The 20,756-nt window shown below is 37.5% G+C and overlaps 1 protein-coding gene and 1 long non-coding RNA gene across 2 annotated transcripts in view; both read left to right on the forward strand.

Moving 5' to 3' along the window:
* Window positions 1-20,756, forward strand: part of LOC121656100 (immunoglobulin mu heavy chain-like) — a 74,475-nt gene that overhangs the window by 35,092 nt on the left and 18,627 nt on the right.
* On the forward strand, window positions 187-13,956 carry LOC121656425. Its single transcript, XR_006013395.1, has 3 exons — window positions 187-198; window positions 9,065-9,069; window positions 13,818-13,956. It is a non-coding gene; the product is annotated as an uncharacterized LOC121656425 (long non-coding RNA).

Genomic DNA, 20,756 nt, shown 5'->3' on the forward strand with positions numbered 1-20,756 from the left:
TGGTGAAATCATGATGACAATCAGGTGAAGGCAACGATGAAGAGCAGTTATTGTAATGATCTCTAGCTACTGTAAAGTTATTTTAGACACAAGGCTGTGTGGGACACGAGGGAAGTTACCATGACCTCCTGCTCTTGTTAAGTACTTCTGTATAAAATGATATAAATGCTAAATGTTTGAATACAGTGGTGTAAAAACGTTTTCAGACACCCTAATCATTTGTAAAATATTACATTCAGTATCACTCTTAAGTGTTCAAGTACATTTTTTTAGTACAGTCAAAATACTGAAATCCTAAAAAGCCTTTCAAAACTTGTAGTGAAGTCTGACCACATGGAAGTATAGAAAAAGATCAAACTTTTAATTTACTCCTTATAAATTACAAACTTATCTGGGCTGCCTTCACCTTCATTGTCACCACAGAAATGAATAACATGGATCTTGTGGGCAGCTGTTCAGCATCATCTGTCTGATCCTCTGGCTTTGTTTCCTAAATCAGACCCACTAGTGGAAAGAGTTTCTTCTTCTTTCTCATCTGAAAAAAAGACAACATCTGTTTCACCTTCTCTGGATCTCTGTGTCCTCTTTAATGGCAGCTCAACATCATTTTAGCTGTTTAAACACTCCCTGTATATCCATTCAGATCAGGACTTGCGGTGTGACATGCAGGTGCAGCAGTAAAGTGAAAGGGGAAAATGGGAAACTTCACTGTGCTGCATTCCAGACATCACTAAACACAGCTGAAATTATCACTGCAATCATTAAAGAAAATAATGAAATAATACATTTTTGATCTTTTAGGGGGGCATTAGGACATTTTAGGCTCAAGAACCCCTAAAATAGGTCTAACAACGCCAATGACAGCAGATATGAGTGACTTCAAACCGATCTTGTCTGTTGTCCTGTTTTTAGATTTCAATTGTTTTCAATTTAAATATTTTGCAGTATATTTAGAAATCCTAATTTACAGTCAATAGTATTTGACAGTTTTATGTCCAGAGAACAAACCTTTTAAAGATGCACTACTTAATATTTGCCATTTTCTTAATGACGTGCCCCATATCAACGGCTAATTCAGCTAAACTTCGATCCAACCTGTACTGTGAGCTCTGTCCAGGCATTAAAAATCATTCTCATGTTGACTCTTGTCTTATCTCTTGCCTTGTCTCTGGATCTCTTTTGCTCCTAAAATACTTTAGGAGCATTAAATGTGTTTTCAGCATCGTTCACAACTTAGACCAGCATCTGACAAACAGCTTCCATGTTCCTGTCAAACTGTTAATAACAGAGAATGAACAGATGAAGTTACTGTGTATGAATCTAGACAAAACGTCATGTACATAAAAACTAAAATCTGTAAGATATAATTTCTTTTCTAATGTAAAACCTGATGTTTATCAATGATTTGTAACTCGTATGTAAGAGATAGCCAATTTTATTTTTCAAAAGTTCTACCTTCATCTTTTCTTGTTCTTTTCTCTAAGTGTCAATAAATCTATTTGTTTAATATTAGAATTGAAAAGCCATAATGATAAATTGTAATTTCAAAGATTGGAGTCAGTATTTTCCAATATTTGGTTTTGATTTAACCAAAGATTAAGTCAATATGACATTTAAAATTATTCTGATTTTAAAGAATGAAAAATATTCCAAGCATGAGGAACTTTTGAGGATTTTATTCTCTTGTTTGTTTCAGTCAGTGTCACGGTTCTGCTGCTTGTCCTTCCCTTTCCTGAGCTTTAGGTGGGGCTGTACTGGTTTCAGTAAGCCTTGGGCGGAGTCCGGTCTGCTCCTGCCTCTGCAGCTGTGTTCCATCAACCCTCATCAAGCCTCCCTTTATGAGGACTGCGGGAGCAACCAGACCTCGCCAGATTATCTCACTGTTTCCGTGGTAAATCAGGCCGCCACTAGTATTACTTGTGCTTCCAGTCGAATACTGTGACCCTGCCTTGCCTTTTTCCTCCCTCCTAGCACTGCCTTGCTGCTCTAGAACTTCAGTTTGCCTCCACCTCCAGTCTTCCTCCACCGGTCACCCTCCTCCAGCTCAGGTACTGCAGTAGCTACCTTCCCCTGGATTCAGTGAGCCACCCACTAAGATTAGATAATTGGATATTTTTTGATCCGGAGGGTGACTTATCATTCTCCTCTCCTCCCAGAGATCCAGAAACCCTGGACCCTCCCCAGTTCTGACCACTGACTCCAAAAAACAATAAAGTTTGTTCTGTTTCTACAGTGTTCACGTCTGCTATCTGGGTCCTGCTTCACCTTATTCAGACGGCTGGACTCAGCCGTGACAGTCAGTACACAGAGATCCAAGAATATTTAAAGTAACACACCATGAGGTCAGCCTTGTAAACTTCTGTTATCAGTTAAAGTCTGAAGGTTTTCAGTTTCCTCTTATTTCTAAACATATCATCTTTCGAGTTACTTCCTCCTCTGTCCCAAGTTGGGGATGCCTGCTCTGTGGCAATTCAGACACACACATGCACCGTCTCACTGTGCGCAGGCAGGTGACCTACGTGTTTCTCATAACTGTCCCACATTTCTGTACAACAATAAACCAGAGTAGAACAATTAATCATTGTCAAAAAGAACTGAAAAGTTTCTGCTTGATGAGTATATTTTCCATGAAATGTATTTTGCTCCAATATAGGTCGTAACAACATCTGCATACAGTACAGGCTCTGTTCTTATAATAAACTTATCACGTTATAACGTGATAGGTTTCACGTTATTACAATAAAGTATCACGTTATAACGTGATACGTTTCACGTTATTACAATAAAGTATCACGTTATAACGTGATACGTTTCACGTTATTACAATAAACTTATCACGTTATAGCGTGATAGGTTTCACGTTATTACAATAAAGTATCACGTTATAACGTGATACGTTTCACGTTATTACAATAAACTTATCACGTTTTAACGTGATACGTTTCACGTTATTACAATGAACTTATCACGTTATAACATGATACGTTTCAAGTTATTACAATAAACTTATCACGTTATAACATGATACGTTTCATGTTATTACAATAAACTTATCACGTTTTAACGTGATACGTTTCACGTTATTACAATAAAGTATCACGTTATAACGTGATACGTTTCAAGTTATTACAATAAACTTATCACGTTATAACATGATACGTTTCACGTTATTACAATAAAGTATCACGTTATAACGTGATACGTTTCACGTTATTACAATAAACTTATCACGTTTTAACGTGATACGTTTCACGTTATTACAATAAAGTATCACGTTATAACGTGATACGTTTCAAGTTATTACAATAAACGTATCACGTTATAACATGATACGTTTCACGTTATTACAATAAAGTATCACGTTATAACGTGATACGTTTCACGTTATTACAATAAAGTATCACGTTATAACGTGATACGTTTCACGTTATTACAATAAAGTATCACATTATAACATGATACGTTTTACGTTTTTACAATAAACATATCACGTTATAACGTGATAAGGTCCGATTTTTTTTTTATTTGGGTGACAGCTCCACGCTTCCGTACATGAGTGATCTGAAAGGTGCTTCTAAATAAAATAATTACAGTAATATTATTTTTATTTATCTATTTATTTTTTATTATTATTATTATACTCTAATCCAATGATGAACTAACCAACTTCAAATTTAAAACGTCAATTATTTTATTGGCATTTCATTAAAAATAATAATACAAATAATGACAGCATAACTTATACATTTATAATTATTATACATTAAGTTTTTTTTTTCATAACTTGCTATAAAGCCTTTTAGAGAGATTTTTTAAAAAGAGATATATTAAAAAGTACTTTGTTTTACATAAATTTATTTAAACTGCTACAATTAAAGAAATCTTCAAATGTAAATGTTTATGTTTAATCAGAAAAAAGAAAATCAGCATGTTTTGGTTTGGTGTGATAAAGGAATATTAATATTTTTTATGGTCTAAACGAATGTTTTATTTGAGTTTTTTACAAAAATGTTATTTTTATAGAGTTTGTTTTATATTGGGGTTTGAATTGTTGTCATTAGCTTTAGATCCACAAAGTCGAGTCATAAGTTTCTGTTTTCTGATAAAGTTAGAGGGCTTTAAGGGTTTTTTAGGCATATTCTTTAGGCCATCATTAGCACTTACTCATATTCTTCTGGGACTAAAACTTAAAAGTGGCTGAAACTGGCAGAACAAAACTTCTTCGAAACAACAGCTTCATCTGTCAGCTTTATTTGCAGATCAAGTGTGAAAAGCTCATATTAAAACAGAGACACTCTCTGTATTATACAAATTTGTGATACAAATTACAAAGTTAATGAAGCTATATGTGTAGTACTGCATATAGTAAAATAGAAAAAAAAAAGAATGAATTGCATATGTTTACTAGAAAATTAAATAAAGTATTTCAGTCTGCTGGAGTGTCTATCTGGGTGTAATAACTCATTTACAGATTTTTATGATGAATTTATTCAGTAATTTTGGACAAATTGGACACAATTCACTCTACACTGATATTAAATGACTTGAACTGTGAGTATAGATTATTGGAAACAAAATGTTACACATTACTTGCAAGCAGCTCCCACACTCATGTCAGATAATGTGATTATGTTGTTCTTTAAGTCAGCTTTAAGGTAAAGAGTAAAAGTCAAGTGGATATCTAGTAATACTAGATGTTGAATAATATTGTGTCAGAATATTTTTTTCTACGTGTCAACGTGTCAATTTTAGTAGCATTTTAAGGCCTATTTATGCTCGACCCAGAAGACGGATACACAGATGGACGGACAGTTTCCTCTTTCTTTATGTGGTTTATGTTCTAAATGTTTTTTTTTTTCTCTTTTTTCTTCCTCTTTGAAACACCAAACTAGGGATTAGAGTTGCAAATTAGCTTAACACTTTATGTTCTTTATGCAAAACATAAGTTATACATTATTTTGTCCATGATGAATAAAAAATGATAAAAATAGAATATAAAAAATAATATTTTCAGCATGTTTTATGAACTGATTTAACTTGAAGTCTTACACTCCATCTTAAATGACAACAAATTTGAAAGCATTGGTCAGTGCTTGTGTTTTTAACTTTTTAACTTGATACTCCTGTTAGTTGCTGATGCATCAAACAGAAATTGAACTTTACTGTTGTTATGATGATGTGTGTTACAACTCCTCGATGCTTTTAACCACAACACATTTGCAAGGGTCATGTGATTTTTTGTTTAAGGATTAAATTTTGGCTTTATGGTGTAAGCTTACATGTGAAAGGACCTTTTCACAGTCTGACCTACCACAGTCCAAAAAAAATCACCTTATATGTTACAATAATTCAGCAATGTTTGCATTTTTATTTTATTTATTCAATGTATCATGTAGTTGTGGTTTGTTAGATAAATGTGTGTATCATTCAGCATTTAAAGCATATCAATGTTTGGTTAATTTCGTCACTACAGAAGTCAGAAAATGTTTTTAAAAATCAACTTGTTAAAACTGTGTCAACAAGAGGACAGTTTGGTTCATTTACAGGCTGATGAAAAGAGGTCAGAACAGTGTGTAAATGTGTAAATGTGTAAATGCTGCCACCTGGTGGGGAAAGTTGTTCTGTATACGATACATGAAAACCAGCCCTGGATGGATGGATGGATGGATGGATGGATGGATGGATGGATGGATCTTGGCATTAGTCCAAGAGGATCAGCTTTCAGCTTGTGGATCAAGTTACACGTTTGAAGGTTTGAAGCTGCACCAGGTCCAACCTTATAGACTTGTACCAAAACAAGAAGAAAAATAAAAAAGAACAATCTTCTATATTTATTAATGATATGATTCATCTAACACGAACTACAAAGCAGAGAGAAACATGTATTCTGTTACTTCTTGTCTAATAAGATAATAATGATGAGACTGAAACACGTTCACTTCGGTGTAAATCAGGACGAGTCAAAGCAGATGCTGCTGTTATGGCTCATGTTCTCATGAGGTTTCCTAAGACAAAATTTATATTCGTAATGTCTATGTTACTTATGTTTTTTTTTTGTTTTTGTTTTGTTTTGTTTTTTTCTGGGTTTTTTTTTTTTCTGATGACTGTCAGTGATAAAAAAGATATAAAACATGATGATTTGCTGTTTATAGTATGAAGATTTTTAACTTCATCATTAAGTCATCAAACAATTTAATCTTCAGTTCAGTGTGATGCTTTTTGTCTCTTTACAAAAAATATGAAACATTTTGGATTTTCTAGTCACAATGACAAATATTATTTCCATTGTACCATATATATTTTTACTATTGAGTTTGGAAAATACCAGCAAGAAATGTATTGAAAATAAGTTATACTATTACTTTAAAAACCGAGGATGTACTAAAGTAAATGTTGGTTAATTTTAAAATATCTAAAATAAAAATGTGCTTAACTATTTTTTCTTTCTTTTAATTTAATTAACAAACAGAACAATATTTGTTGTATTTTATAAATGTAGGAATATTTCTTCACTCTGGCACATGACACAATCATCCTGGTCTTTGTGATTTTATTTATTTATTCATTTTTAAGAAAAAAAAATAACACACTAATTAAAGGGAACAATAGAGGTAAGTCATGATATTTTCACAGCATTGTAGCCAACATGAATGATATCCACTGCAGTGATGCAGGGAGGAGTTTTTGTTTAGAGATGTGTCACAGTGTACAATAACAACCACAGTGATACATCATCTGACAAAATCCTCCTGCCATGTACTATATATGTATAACATCCTGTTTAAACATTAATAATAGAATCTGATTCTCAACAGAAGGAAAAGAATAACTGACTTCATATTAATATGTCTTTATGTAATTCTGGAACTGCTGCGTTAAGAGCAAAAGCAAACAGAGAGATAGCGTGATGAAGAGAAAAGCTACAAGAGAGACAGAAACTCATTAGTTTTCTTTTTGACCTGCATTGTTTGATCATTCTGAACAAATTTCTTTTGTGGAATATTTTACCTGACAAGCATTCATTCTGGATTTATTTTTTATTTTAATATATTATTAATTTATGACTTCAGTCATTTCTATGTTTTACTGAAAAAAATTAGGCTTTTAATGACTAATGTCTAAAATACAAAGACATATAGAAAAAGTAGGATAAAGATCCGAACTCGGAGTAAATTATGTTTTGAAGGTGCCTGCTGAGATCAATGCAAAAGCTAAAAACCCAACAGTAGTGCAGGTTTTTGTAGGACTGTTTGCTGTAGTGTATAGCGGCGGCCACAGTGATATGTGGTGGTACAAAAACCTGCCTGCAATTAATGTAAACAAAAAGTCATCTTACTTAGAAAAAAAATAGAAAACTGAAATGTTTTCCAGCTGACAGACTGATGAAAGTCCACATCTAGTGGAATATTTTATATATACATTTAATCTTTGCAGTTGTTTGTGATTCATTTTAAACAATCTAACAGCAGATAGAAGTTTAAATTAGCATCATGCTAGAACTCTGTAAGTTGGATGTATCACTGAGAAACACAGTGTGTATTATAGCAGCTATGGCCACAGTGATACATCCTGTAATAAAAACCTCCCCCGAGACAGAAACGCTGATGATACAAAGATGATGCGAGAATATTTACGTCACTAATGAAGGAAGTCAAAATAATTTTTCATATCAACATAAAATAATTATCCATGTAAAAAAAAAAAAAGTAAAGATCAGTTAATGTCTTCGGAAAACCTTCATTTAAAAGATTATGAGAAGGTCTTTTTTTCTTCTATTTTTCATTAAAGGCAGTAACCTGTGAATGATGTGTGATGATAAATATTCTATAGGATGAAGTTTTTATTAGGAGCTCAGCCACAGTGATACTGAGGTAGCGGCCACAATGATAAATACAATACAAAAAATCCTCTTTATACCAAGATTGAAATATTGTACATCAAATCAAATCAAATCAACTTTATTTATAAAGCACATTCATGCCACAGGCAACACAAAGTGCTTTATATGATTAAAAACATTTATGCATATAAAACAAAACAAAGTAGGAATACATAACAATGGAAACACTCACCAAAATATCTCACACAGCTGCACGCACACACACGCACACACACACACACACACACACACACACACACACACACACACACACACACACACACACGCACTTTAGCCTTCCCTCCCCAAAAAACATGATTCTCTTATTTCTGTCTCAAACTGAATGTTATTAAAAATACTAAAAGTGATAAGAATCTGGCCTGATGCTGCTGTGAGGAAACAATATCAGTGTCATGGGGATCGATCCACACCAGGAGCCAGTCCACCCATGTCAAACAGCGGCAACCACCCCCATCAGAAAAGACCGGGGCCCACACCACAGCCAAAAGGCCGCAGTACAGGGCCCCAGCCACCCCGATAGGTGCAATCACCACGACAGCAGCCCCCAGACCAAGCAGGCAAAGCCCCCCGGCGTGGAGGATCCCCACGAGGAAAACACTGGAGTTAAAATTAAAATTAAACAACCTTAAGAAACAATAACAACAGCTTAAAAATGAATAAATAAATAAGTAAATGAATGAATATAAGTAAATAAATAAATAAATAAATAGTACAGTTGAATAAAATAAAATAACATGAAAATAAAATAATCTAAAATAAATTAAGATCAAATAAATTTAGTTAAAAGCCAAGCTAAAAAGGTAGGTCTTAAGCCTCTTTTTAAAAACATCAACGTTCTCTGCAGCCCTGAGTTCCTCCGGCAGACTGTTCCACAAACGAGGGCCGTAACAATGGAAAGAGGCCTCGCCATATGTCTTGGTCCTCACCTTTGGAACAACTAAAAGGCCAGTACCAGAGGACCTCAGGGTCCACGAGGGTTCATAATTTAAAAGCAAGTCGGATAAATAAGAGGGCCCAAGACCATTAAGACATTTATAAACTACTAAAAGAACCTTAAAATCAATCCTGAAGTGCACGGGGAGCCAATGCAGCAATTTTAAAACTGGTGTGATGTGTTCCCGCCCTCTGGTCCTCGTCAGAACACATGCCAATTGAGTTCTAAAGTAGTTGTAAGTTTAAGATGGACTTTTTAGGAAGACCAGAGAGCAGGGCATTACAGTAATCTAATCTACTTGAAATAAAGGCATGCATCAGCACCTCCGTGCTGGCAAGGGAGAGAAATGGGTGGACTCTGGCAATGTTTTTAAGATGATAAAATCCTGTCTTTGTGACATTTCTGATGTGTGGAATAAAATCAAGCTCAGAGTCGAAAAGAACACCCAGATTTCTCACACACTGAGAGGGATTAAAATTATGTAATTTGATAAAATGATCTCTCTCTTGCCCTCAGGACCAATAATTAAAACTTCAGTTTCGTCCTGATTGAGCTGTAAGAAGTTCTCTGCCATCCATGGCTTAATATCTAAAATACAGTTTAAAAGGACGTTAACTGGCTCCAGGTCATCAGGAGACATGGCGATGTAAAGCTGTGTATCATCAGCATAGCTGTGAAAATCAATGCTGTGTCTACTGATGACATCCCCAAGAGGTAACATGTACAAATTAAAAACTATTGGGCCTAAAATTGATCCTTGGGGAATCCCACACTTGACTTTATGGATCCTTGAGAAACATGCATCCATACTTACATAAAACTGGCGATCTGTGAGATAGGAGTAAAACCATTTAAGAACAGTACCTGAGAGGCCCACCAGACTTCTGAGTCTATCTAGTAAAATCTGGTGATCAATTGTATCGAAGGCGGCACTAAGATCCAGTAAAACCAGGACAGAAAGTTTCTGTGAGTCTAAATTAAGTCTAAGGTCATTAACAATTTTTAAAAGGGCCGTCTCGGTACTGTGGTTTGTCCTAAAACCAGACTGATATTTTCCTAAAATCTTGTGTTCATTCAAAAACTCATGCAATTAAATAAAAACAGTTCTTTCTGTCATTTTACTTAAAAACGGTAAGTTGGATACAGGTCGGTAGTGATCAGGAATGTTTGGATCTAAATGACTCTTCTTCAGAAGGGGCCTCACCACTGCTGTTTTAAAGGCTGCAGGGAAGACACCCGTCTGAAGAGAGCAATTTACTATGTTTAAAAGCTCAGGCTCAAAGAAACCATCAAATGTTTTTAAAAGTGATGTGGGAATTGGGTCTAAAAGGCAGGTTGTTAGGTTTAGTTGGGAGAAAACTCGACCAAGCATTTTCGCATCAACCAGGATAAAACCCTCCAGTGTTTCCTCAGGTAAAAGCAAAGCTTCAGTTCTGTTAAAATCGACATGTTGTTGAGATAAAAGACTGGATCTAAAAGCATTGATCTTACTTGTGAAGTGGTCTGCAAAGTCCTCGCATGCAGCGTCTGATGGAGGCATGGAGGACTTATTAAAATCTGTGTTTATTAAAAGATCTATTGTTTTAAAAAGGAATTTTGGGTTGTTTTTATTATTTGTGATGAGATTTGAAGAGTAGTAGAGTTTTCTTGCCTGTTTTACTGTATTATTGTAGATTTTGAGTTGTTCCTTTAAAATTTCATAATTAACTGTTAATTTTGTTTTCCTCCATTTCCTCTCTGCTCTCCTGCAACTTCTTTTTAACTCATTCATTTCCTGGCTTCTCCACGGTGTTTTGGATTTGACTCCTAATGTTTTTGTTTTAAGTGGAGCTGCTGAGTCAATGGCTGATTTTAGCTTGTTGTTAAAATGGTCAACAATAAAATCACACGTAAGATCTGAGCAGGAGTTTGGTTTAAAATGTTAATAAAATTTGCAGCCACTTCAGAAGTAATATATCGTTTCCTCAGAGTTCTCACCGAGGTCTCCCGCTGGCTAAAACTGGTGATGTTAAAAAACACACAGTAGTGGTCTGACACAGCCAGATCGACAACAGAGGACACACCAGCGGACAGGCCATAGGTAATTACTAGGTCTAAGGTGTGTCCTCTGTTGTGAGTAGGCTGTGTTACATTTGCTTAAAACCCGTGCTGTTTAAAATGTTTAAAAAGTCGTTGACATAGGGATCGCTACTGTTATCACTGTGAAGGTTAAAATCACCAGTTATTAAAATCTTATTGTATTTAATATGTATGGTTGATAAAAACTCTGAAAACTCTTTGATAAAACAGGAAGGAGGGTTTGGTGGTCTATAAATTGTACTGAATAAAACAGATCATTGATAATAAAAGATTTGTTTGACAGTGATCTGACATTTAAAAGAGCCATGTTAAACGTTGCAGGAAAGTTTGGTTGTGATGTTGAGGATATGCGTTCTGTACTGGGAGCTGTATGTATGGGGCGTAGGCATCTGACAGTAAGAGTATGTGAATGTGGACGGACATGTCTGTATTGTCTGCTGGTGATGTGTACTGGTATGTTATGTATCAGAGAGGGAGTTTTAATTGAGGGAGGTGTGTACTGGCTGGATTGTCAATCTGAAAAAGTTTTGCAGGACTGGAGGGTGAGATCAATGTTCATGGAGAGAAGATGAGAACCTGTGTGATTTGGGTATAAGCCATCTGATTTGAAAAGGTATGGTCTATTGTAAAATGTGGTGAAGTTGTCGATGTATGGGATGTTGAAGGAGTGACAGTAGCCTTTTAACCAGATGTGAAGCTGTCGGATGCTGCTAAACTTAACGTCTTCACAATGGGGTGAAGGTAGTCGACCGGAAATAATGCAGTGTTTATTTACTGTTACTGTTTGATATTGTCAATGAGGTTGATAAAATCCGTCTTTAGTCTCTCTGACTGCAGGAATTTAAGATCATTTGTGCCTACATGTATAACTATGGTGGAAGCTGAGGGGTGATGATGAGAAAGTTGGTGGGCGGAGTGGCTAATGTCAGTGACTACTGCACCTGAGTGGCAGGAAGTGTTGCAGCTGTTCACGTGGACATGACGGACAGGAGAATCCCCCACGATGAGCGCATGAGGGCCAGCACTAGCCGCTGGTAGTCTCCGGGTAGCGGAGACCGCTGCATCATGATGATTATGATGAAACAAATAAATAAATATATAGATATCATATTTGTACCTTCAAAAAAGGAACAGAAACACAAATAAAACAGTAAAAATACAAACTATTCATCACATCAGAAAAGGTTTTCTGTCAGTGTGCATCACTGTGTATGGAATCACAACCACATGAAACAGCAAAACAAAACCAGTCCTGAGCTACACTTATACACAAACCACAACATCACCACTTAAATAATTCTGTACGTTTTATTTATTTATATTTATTACTAAATCTGTTTATTAAAGCCAGCAACATGTGAGAATGTTTTCTATGTTTCCCTTGTTTTAGGCATCATGTGAGTCATGTGGAGTGATGAACAATAAAGTTTTTGTAAGGAGCTGAGCCAGAGTGTATATTCGGGTAGCGGCCACAGTGATACATCCTGTTACAAAAACCTCCTAAAAACTGAATGATATATATATGGTGATGATGATAATGAAGTCAGCTAATTTAATTAAATGAAATGACATTACATTAAATTATATATATATATATATATATATATATATATATAGAAATACATTATTAATCCCTTCAGAGAGCCCTCAGGGAAATTTGGGTACCAGTAGCAATGCAACACCAACAGTAAAGCAGGACAAGCACAAGACACAATATATACAAGTACAACGCAAAATAGAGGCAAATAGAATGCAATAAATATAACAATAATAACAATAAGATAAGTTAAATAAAACAATATAAACAAGCATTGCACACAGTAGAGGTGGTACAGATTCCCAGTTCACTATTGCACGTATAAATTATTGCAACTGTTTGTATGGGTAACAGTAGTCTGAGGTGTAGAGTGTGAAGAGGAGGGGGGCCAGCACCGTCCCCTGGGGTGCTCCTGTGCTGCTCCTGTGCTGCTAATAACAGTGTCAGATGTGGTGTCCTTTAGCCTGACGTACTGCGGTCTCACTGTGAGGTAGTTACCAATCCAGGACACCAAGCAGGGGTCCACCTGCATCTCCCTCAGTTTGTCCAGAAGCATCAGGGGCTGAATTGTGTTGAAGGCACTTGAAAAATCCAAGAAGAGGATCCTCACTGTGCCCCTCCCCTTATCCAGATGTACTTGGACACGGTGTAAGAGGTAGAGAATAGCATCCTCCACACCCACACCTGTGCGATAGGCAAACTGTAGGCAGTCCTGGGCCTGTTGCACTAGGGGCTTGAGGAGATTGAGGATGAGCTGCTCCATCATCTTCATAAGCTGGGATGTAAGTGCCACCGGTCTGTAATCGTTCAGTTCACCAGGACGGTTTTTCTTTGGAACTGGAACAATACAGGATGTTTTCCACAGGGTAGGCACTTTCCCCAGCTGTAGACTGTAGTTGAAGACATGCTGGAGTGGTTCCCCCAGTTCAGCAGCGCAGGTCCTAAGCAGACGAGGAGGCACTCCGTCAGGGCCTGCTGCTTTCCATGGGTGGAGCTTCCTCAGTTCTCCCCTCACCTGTTCTGCTGTTATGTGTGGAGGGTGTTGAGATGGGGGGAGGGGTAAAGGTTGGCAGGGGGGCTGCACAGGGGATGAAATCAGGGAGGTTGTGGGGGAGGGGGGACTGTGGGCTGGTCAAAGCTGTTAAAGAAGATGTTCAGCCCGTTTGCTTCTTCCACTGTCCCCCCCGCTGTTATGGCCTTTGATCTGAAGCCTGTGATGGTGTTGACACCATCCCAGACCTCCTTCATATGGCTCTCACTCAGTTTATCATCCACCTTCCTTCTGTAGGTGTTCCTCGCCACCTTCAGGGATTGTTTCACCTCCCACTGTGCTAATTGTATTGCCTCTCTGTCATGGTTCATGAAAGCCACCTTCTTCCTGTTGTCAAGCCCGGCTCGTGAGAGCTTGACAAAAAGGAAGCGGGACAACGAGGGATGCCAATTAAAGTATAATTTATTAAGAAAAGGTGACCAAAGTAAATAAACGGAGCTTAACAGTGTAACCTATGTATATAATCTGTAGAATCAGTAGTGTATGGGAGTGTTGGTTGTGGGGAGGTGTTGTGTGGGAAAGTTAAAGTGGATAAACTAATGAGTGAACAAACAAAGGAAAAGGAGTGCTGCAGGTGAGCAGGCTGGCGCGAGCAGAGAGCACGGAAGTGTGAAAGGCCTGGTATTTAATCCCAAGCGGGCCACACCCCCGCCAGGTAGCGCGGGAGGACTGAAGCAGCAGACTGGCCACCTGAGAAGAGGAGGACAAAGGCGGAGAGAGGAGGAGGCAGAACAGGAGACAGAGCTGGAAGCAAAAGTTAAAGCCCCCAGAGACTGACAAAATGCAGCCTGCTCTGGGGTTGTCACACTGTTGAGGGCAGCTTTGACATCTTGTGTTATCCAAGGTTTGTTATTTGGATAACAACGGACAGTCTTATTGGGGGAGACTACGTCCAGTGAGAAGTTGATGTAGTCCGTCAGACAGTGAGTCTGCTCCTCTATGTCCTCACCATGTTGTCTCAGCAGTACATCCCAATCAGTGATGTCAAAGCAGTCTCTCAGAGCATCCTCTGCATCAGGTGACCACTTCCTGATCGAGCGTGTGGTTTTAGACATCCTTTTGACCAGGGGGTGTACTGTGGCTGTAGGTATACCAGGTTGTGGTCAGACTTTCCAAGTGGGGGGAGGGGGGTGGCTCTGTAGGCATCCTTCACATTGGAGTACAGCAGGTCTATTGTTCTGTTGTTCCTTGTGGGACAGTCTACAGCCTGGTAGAAGGAGGCCAAGGCAGAGTCCACGGAAGCATGATTAAAATCCCCAGAAATGACCATAAACACCTCGGGGTGCTTAGTCTGCAGCCTTGCTGTTACTGTGTGTATCTTCTCACAGGCAGCTGATGCATCCGCGCTGGGCAGGATGTAAACACAGAGCGCGACCACGTGACTAAGCTCCCTCAGCAAGTAATAAGGCCGCAGACTAACGACTAACAGTTCCAAGTCATGGCAACACAGTTCCTTTTTCACTGAGACATGTCCTGGGCAACACCAACGTTTGTTCACATGTATGATGAGCCCCCCACCTCTGCTCTTACCGCAGGCGTTCATGTCTCTGTCAGCTCTCACAGCAGTGAAACCCGGTAGATCCACGTTAGCATCCGGTATCGCATCAGTGAGCCATGTCTCTGTGAAGATGTATAAGCTGCACGCGCGATAATTCTGTTGATTGTTCAGTGCCAACAGCTCGTCCATCTTGTTAGGTAGTGAGTTGACGTTCCCCATTAGTACAGAGGGGATCACTGGCTTAAAACGTCGTCGAGCAGCCTTTAGCTTAGATCCTGACTTGCAGCCTCTGTACTTCCTCCTCAGCTCTGTCGGTACGTTGTGCTGCATTCCGACTTTAGTCCTCCATGCAAAAAGTTCATCTCTTGAATAAACAAGACGTGCAAATGCCATACTAGAGTTAAAAAAATATTCAATAGAATCAAAAAATAGGATATATATACAAAAAATAAGGAATAAACGATAGGAAAGAAAGAAAGAATCACTCGGTTGCGGAAGAGACACTAGTAAGGCAGCCGTTTCCTGCAGCGCCATTTAAAAAATATATATATATATATATATATATATATAAAAAATCTCCTGAGGATAATTGTTATGTTATAGTGGTTTTTATTTATATTTATTAGAAGAAATAATTATCAGTTGACAGTTTAAGTCTTGACTTTTCTGTCTGTGTTGTGTAGAATGTGTAGAATGGTCTATTATATTCAGCAGCTATGCTTTTTTCTTTACTGTACAACCAGCTCCAGCAGCTCTAGATCAGTCCAACCAGCCTTCTTTATTCATGTGTTCACTTTCTTCAAGCCTCTTCAAGCTCTGATGCTGCTGTCCCAACCGATGACTGCAGCACAGCTTGTACTTTCCACAACAGAAAAATAAATAAATTGGCAAAGGCATAGCTTACCAAAGGTTCAGAATCTTATAGTAAACAGAAGGTATTTAGATTATGTTTATTTGTATAAATTAACATAGAGCAATTTTCATTTGAATCCAACAACACATTGGATAGTGTGTATTAAATAGTTTCGCTCTTTTTTTCTTGTTTTTCAAGACAACATCATGTAAGCCATGTCCAACGTTAGCAGAGCACAGACTGAAGTTTTTGTAAAGGGCTGAACCACAGTGTAAATTATAACTACGGCCACAGCGATACATCCTATAACAAAAACCTCCATCCAATGAGTCAGAAATTTTGACTCATTGGAGTTGATAAACAAAAAACTAAATTACAGAGAAAAAAGAAACATATATTATAATTACTGATGAAGTAAGTGATGCAGTTTCCTAAACGATGTTAAAGTAATTCATGTTCATTCATAATAATTATTCATTGAATAAAAAAGAAAAAACAGGAAAGAAGAAAACAAAGAAAACATCTTAAAAAAAAACTTCAAGGACAAGTTCTATCAAACAAATAATTAAAAGGCCTTTTTGTTTTATCTTTTAAAGCAACGTGAGTTATGTGTAATGATGAGCAAAGCACAGTGGGAAGTTTTTGCAAGGAGTGAAACCACAGTGTGGGGTAACAGCCACAGTGATACATCCTGGGACAAAAACCTGTTTCTACTAAGAAATTAATGCTGATTACAATGATGATATAAAAGCAGAGGTTAAATCTGAAAGGACAGCAGCACGGTGCCATATTTGTACTTTAAAAAGGAGCAGAAGAACAAATACACACTACTGACTGTCCATCACATCAGAAACAGGTTTTTGTATGAGTATGCATCATTGTGTATGGAGTGGCAACCACAGTGTGAAACAGCAATACAAAAACCTGTCTGAAGCTACTAATTTTTTTTTTTTTTAACTGAATTTAAAATGTGTGTTAATCTTCATAGATGAGGATGTTCGTGCTATAAAAATACCAAAGTATGTGCAGCCTGTGCACATCTTGGACTTCTGGTTTTTAACATCCTTACTGGTTAATATTTCTGTAACACAGGAAACAATCTTCACCACAACAGGTGCTTCTGCATCCAGTTGACAAAATGAAACTGGACTGAATGCTAAAAGCTCACACAGTACTGGTAAAGACAATACATCTTTCAAAAGCAACCAAATGGATCTACTATAAAATGAGTGCAGAGACAAAGATTTTGATCATTATCAATCAAGTAACAAGTGCTTGATCCAAAGCACATTATTCTGACTCATCAGTTTATGAGGTGCTACCATGTGTCTACCTGAGTAAACCATAGTAAAATAAACAGCTGGAACAATTAAGACAGTTATTAAATTATCTATTAACACAACTAGAGATTGATTAAGTAAAATAAAAATGCTATAGAATGGAGGCACCAGGATAACAGATCAGAAGAAATAGATCAACATCCCTACCAAAGAAGTGGTACCAATGGCCATGGCTAAGAGACAAAATATGTATAAAGTTTGAACTATACCTACTGGGACCATCACAGAAACCAAAAAGCTTATGTACACCACAGCCAGGGACGTCTCTAGGATTTAAAGACTCGGGGGTTAGTCCTCAGGAAACAACATATAAAGTTGCTCCTTTCAGCCAAATCATGATGATGAGTTAAAACAAATGTTGAATAGCAGTTATTGTAATGTTCTTCAGTTACTATAATGCTATTATACACACAAAGCTTTGTGGGACATGGGGGGAGTTACTCTCACACGACTGTGCTCCTGTTGAGTTCTTCTGGATACAATGACAGAAATATTAAATGTTTGTATAGAACAGTCACCCACCACACCTAATTCCACTTCAAGGTCTGTTCATCTATCCATTTTCTATACCTGTTTAATCCTATTTGGAATCCCGACACACTCACTCTTAGGATCAATGTAGAATCATCAGTTAACATGCATTTTGTTGGACAGGGGGAGGAAGAAAATGCAAACTCCATATAAAAAGGCTCCAGCCAAGATTCAAGCAGGAACCTTCTTGCTGTCAGGTACCTAACCACCACACCACTGAGCAGTCTGTTGCAGGTCTAAAGAAAGTTAATTACACCAAATGCTGCTTAGTAGATTGATTCAACCAGGATATGGTTTTGCTCTGTAGTTCTACTTTCATGTAGGATACAGTAGAATAACCCAAGAGAGAATTTAAAGCTTAAAATGACATCTGACAAGATGGAAATGTAGGAAAGAGTCAAACTCAGTACTTTCCTCCTCAGACTCTCAGTAACAATCAGTACTTTGAGTGTAAAGACAATAACATTTGCAATTTAAAATATAACAGAAGTGGATCAATGTAATAAACAAATACATTACGAATACATCATACAATTAATTACAGTTAACACCAGTATTAGTTAGTGAAATAAAAAAGTAGTGTAGAAACAATGTATCTGATTTATGTGATGCAGAGTTCACACATAGTCCGAATTAACAACAAAAACCTCAATTACAAAAAAAAGAAAAAGAAAAATAAGAAAATTTGATCAAGCATATCTTTAATGCCTCGTCATATTATATCTTATATCTTTTATGACAACATATGTTGACCGAAGTGCTGTACAACTAATAATGATAAAATAGAAATAAACATTTTGGGGCCTAAATAATAAATAATAAAACACAACAGAAAAGAAAAGAAAGAAAAACACAAGCAACAAAATAATAATCAAACAAAACATGTAAAAACTTTGTCTGCTTTAAAAGCAAGACAGTAAAGAAATGACTTTACACGAGATTTAAAAATGTCCGCAGTTTGTGAGATCTTTATATGAATGGGAGGCTGTTCCACAATTTGGGGGCGACAACAGAAAAAGCTCTGTCCCTTCTTAATTTCAGCCTGGACCTCGGGACTACAAGAAGTGACTGGTCAGCAGACCTCATCAATCTAGAGGGAGCGTGTGGGGTTAAAAGATCGGCAAGATAAGAAGGGACTTAAAAAAAAACAATAGAATCTTAAATTCAACTCTAAAACTAACAGGTAGCCAGTGGAAAGAAGCTAAATTTCACTTCCGAGTGTCAGTCAACATGTGCGCAGCTGCATTTTGGACCAAATGGCACATGAGGGACTGGCCCAGACCTAAGTAGAGGCAGTTACAGTGGTCAAGTCTAGATGAAATAAAAGTATGAATGACTTTTTTCAAAATCAAAAAACAGAAAATGTTTGACTTTTGCAAAGTTTCTGAGCTGATAAAAACTGGCTCTGACCACGGCACTTCTATGTTTGCCAAATGCTACTTGATCACATAATAATCAAGTAATGTTTAAAAATAAATAATGGGTGATAAAGAAAGATAGTTCCATCCATCCATGCATTTTCTGGCGCTTATCGGGAGTCGGGTCATGGTGGCAGCTGCCTAAGCAGGGAAACCCAGACTTCCCTCTCCCTGGCCACATTCACCAGCTTGTCTGAGGGATCCCAAGGCGTTCCCAGGCCAGCTCAGAGGTGTAGTCCCTCCAGCGTGTCTTGAGTCTTCCTCGGGGCCTCCTCCTGGTGGGACGTGCCCAGAACACCTCACCAAGGAGGCGTCCAGGAGGCATCTTTACCAGATGCCCAAGCCACCTCATCTGGCTCCTGTCAATGTGGAGAAACGGCGGATCTACTCTGAGCCCCTCCTGGATCACCAAGCTTCTCACCCTATCTCTAATGGAGACCCCAGCCCCCCTGCAGAGAAAACTCATTCTGGCTGCTTGTATTCGTGATCTTCTTCTGTCACTACCCACAGCTCTTTACCATAGGTGAGGGTAGGAGCGTAGATCGACTGGTAAATCGAGAGCTTTGCCTTTTGGCTCAGCTCCCTCTTCACCATGAGAGACCGATGCAGAATCCGCAGACTCCACACCGATCCGCCTGTCAATCTCCCGCTCCATCTAAAACAAGTTACACTGCTGCTTGGGGACTTTTTATCCTGAACACTTAGAAAAGCCTGTTGATTACTTTACCTGCAGAAAAAGTTTCAGAACCACTGAACTGCAGGAAGTCGATCTTAATATTGCAATAAAAGATAGTAACCTGAAAAAAAGGAAAAAATGAAAATGATGACAAAATATTGTTTTAAAACTGTTAAAAAAGTAATTTCTGTCTGGAATTACTCCAGTTAGAGTAGTAAACAGTTCCAGCATTAATTAAGTGTGACTGTTAGCGCGCAGGCTGGCTGCACAGAATAATGTCCATGGTAATTTGCTGTTTTTGTGAAACAAAATCAAGGATATGTTCAGCCAGGATAAAAGAACAGTTTCATGCAAGAGCCCTCTGTAACTGTATTCCATTCTGATTCTGTCTTCTCTTCCTAAATAACCAATTTTAAATACTGCACAAAACCATTTTCAAGAAAATAAAAATAGCAAATTTTTTTCTTATTTTTGCCTATAAAAAATTCTGAACAAGAAAGTTTTGCACAAGAAAATTTAACAAATTTTTCGATTCATTTGGTAGTTTTAGGAATTCTAGCCAAGAAAATTATGTCTACACTACTGGCAGATTTTTTGCTCAAAACAAGAAAAAAAATTCAAACATATGAATATTTGGCCAATGTCAAATTGTTTTTGAAGCTGTATCACAAACCATCCTGTCAATTCTCTCAGACGGAGATATTTCCCCAGCCGGTGCCTTTGTCCTCTCTTTCTCTGTTAATTAGCTCTGTGAGTTGATAATTACTAGTTACTTTGATCTTTCAAAAGCAAAAAAATCTCTTCATACATCTATTTCAATCACATACTTAAAGTGTGAAATCCAGCTGTAGCTGAAGTCCAATTGAAAGAAGGGAATTAAAAAATAGAGTGATGGTAAATTGACAGGATTTGGCTTCCAGGACTTCAAATGGGAAAGGT

This window comes from Melanotaenia boesemani, chromosome 2 (genome assembly GCF_017639745.1).
Source record: "Melanotaenia boesemani isolate fMelBoe1 chromosome 2, fMelBoe1.pri, whole genome shotgun sequence".
NCBI classification, from domain to species: Eukaryota; Metazoa; Chordata; class Actinopteri; order Atheriniformes; family Melanotaeniidae; genus Melanotaenia; species Melanotaenia boesemani.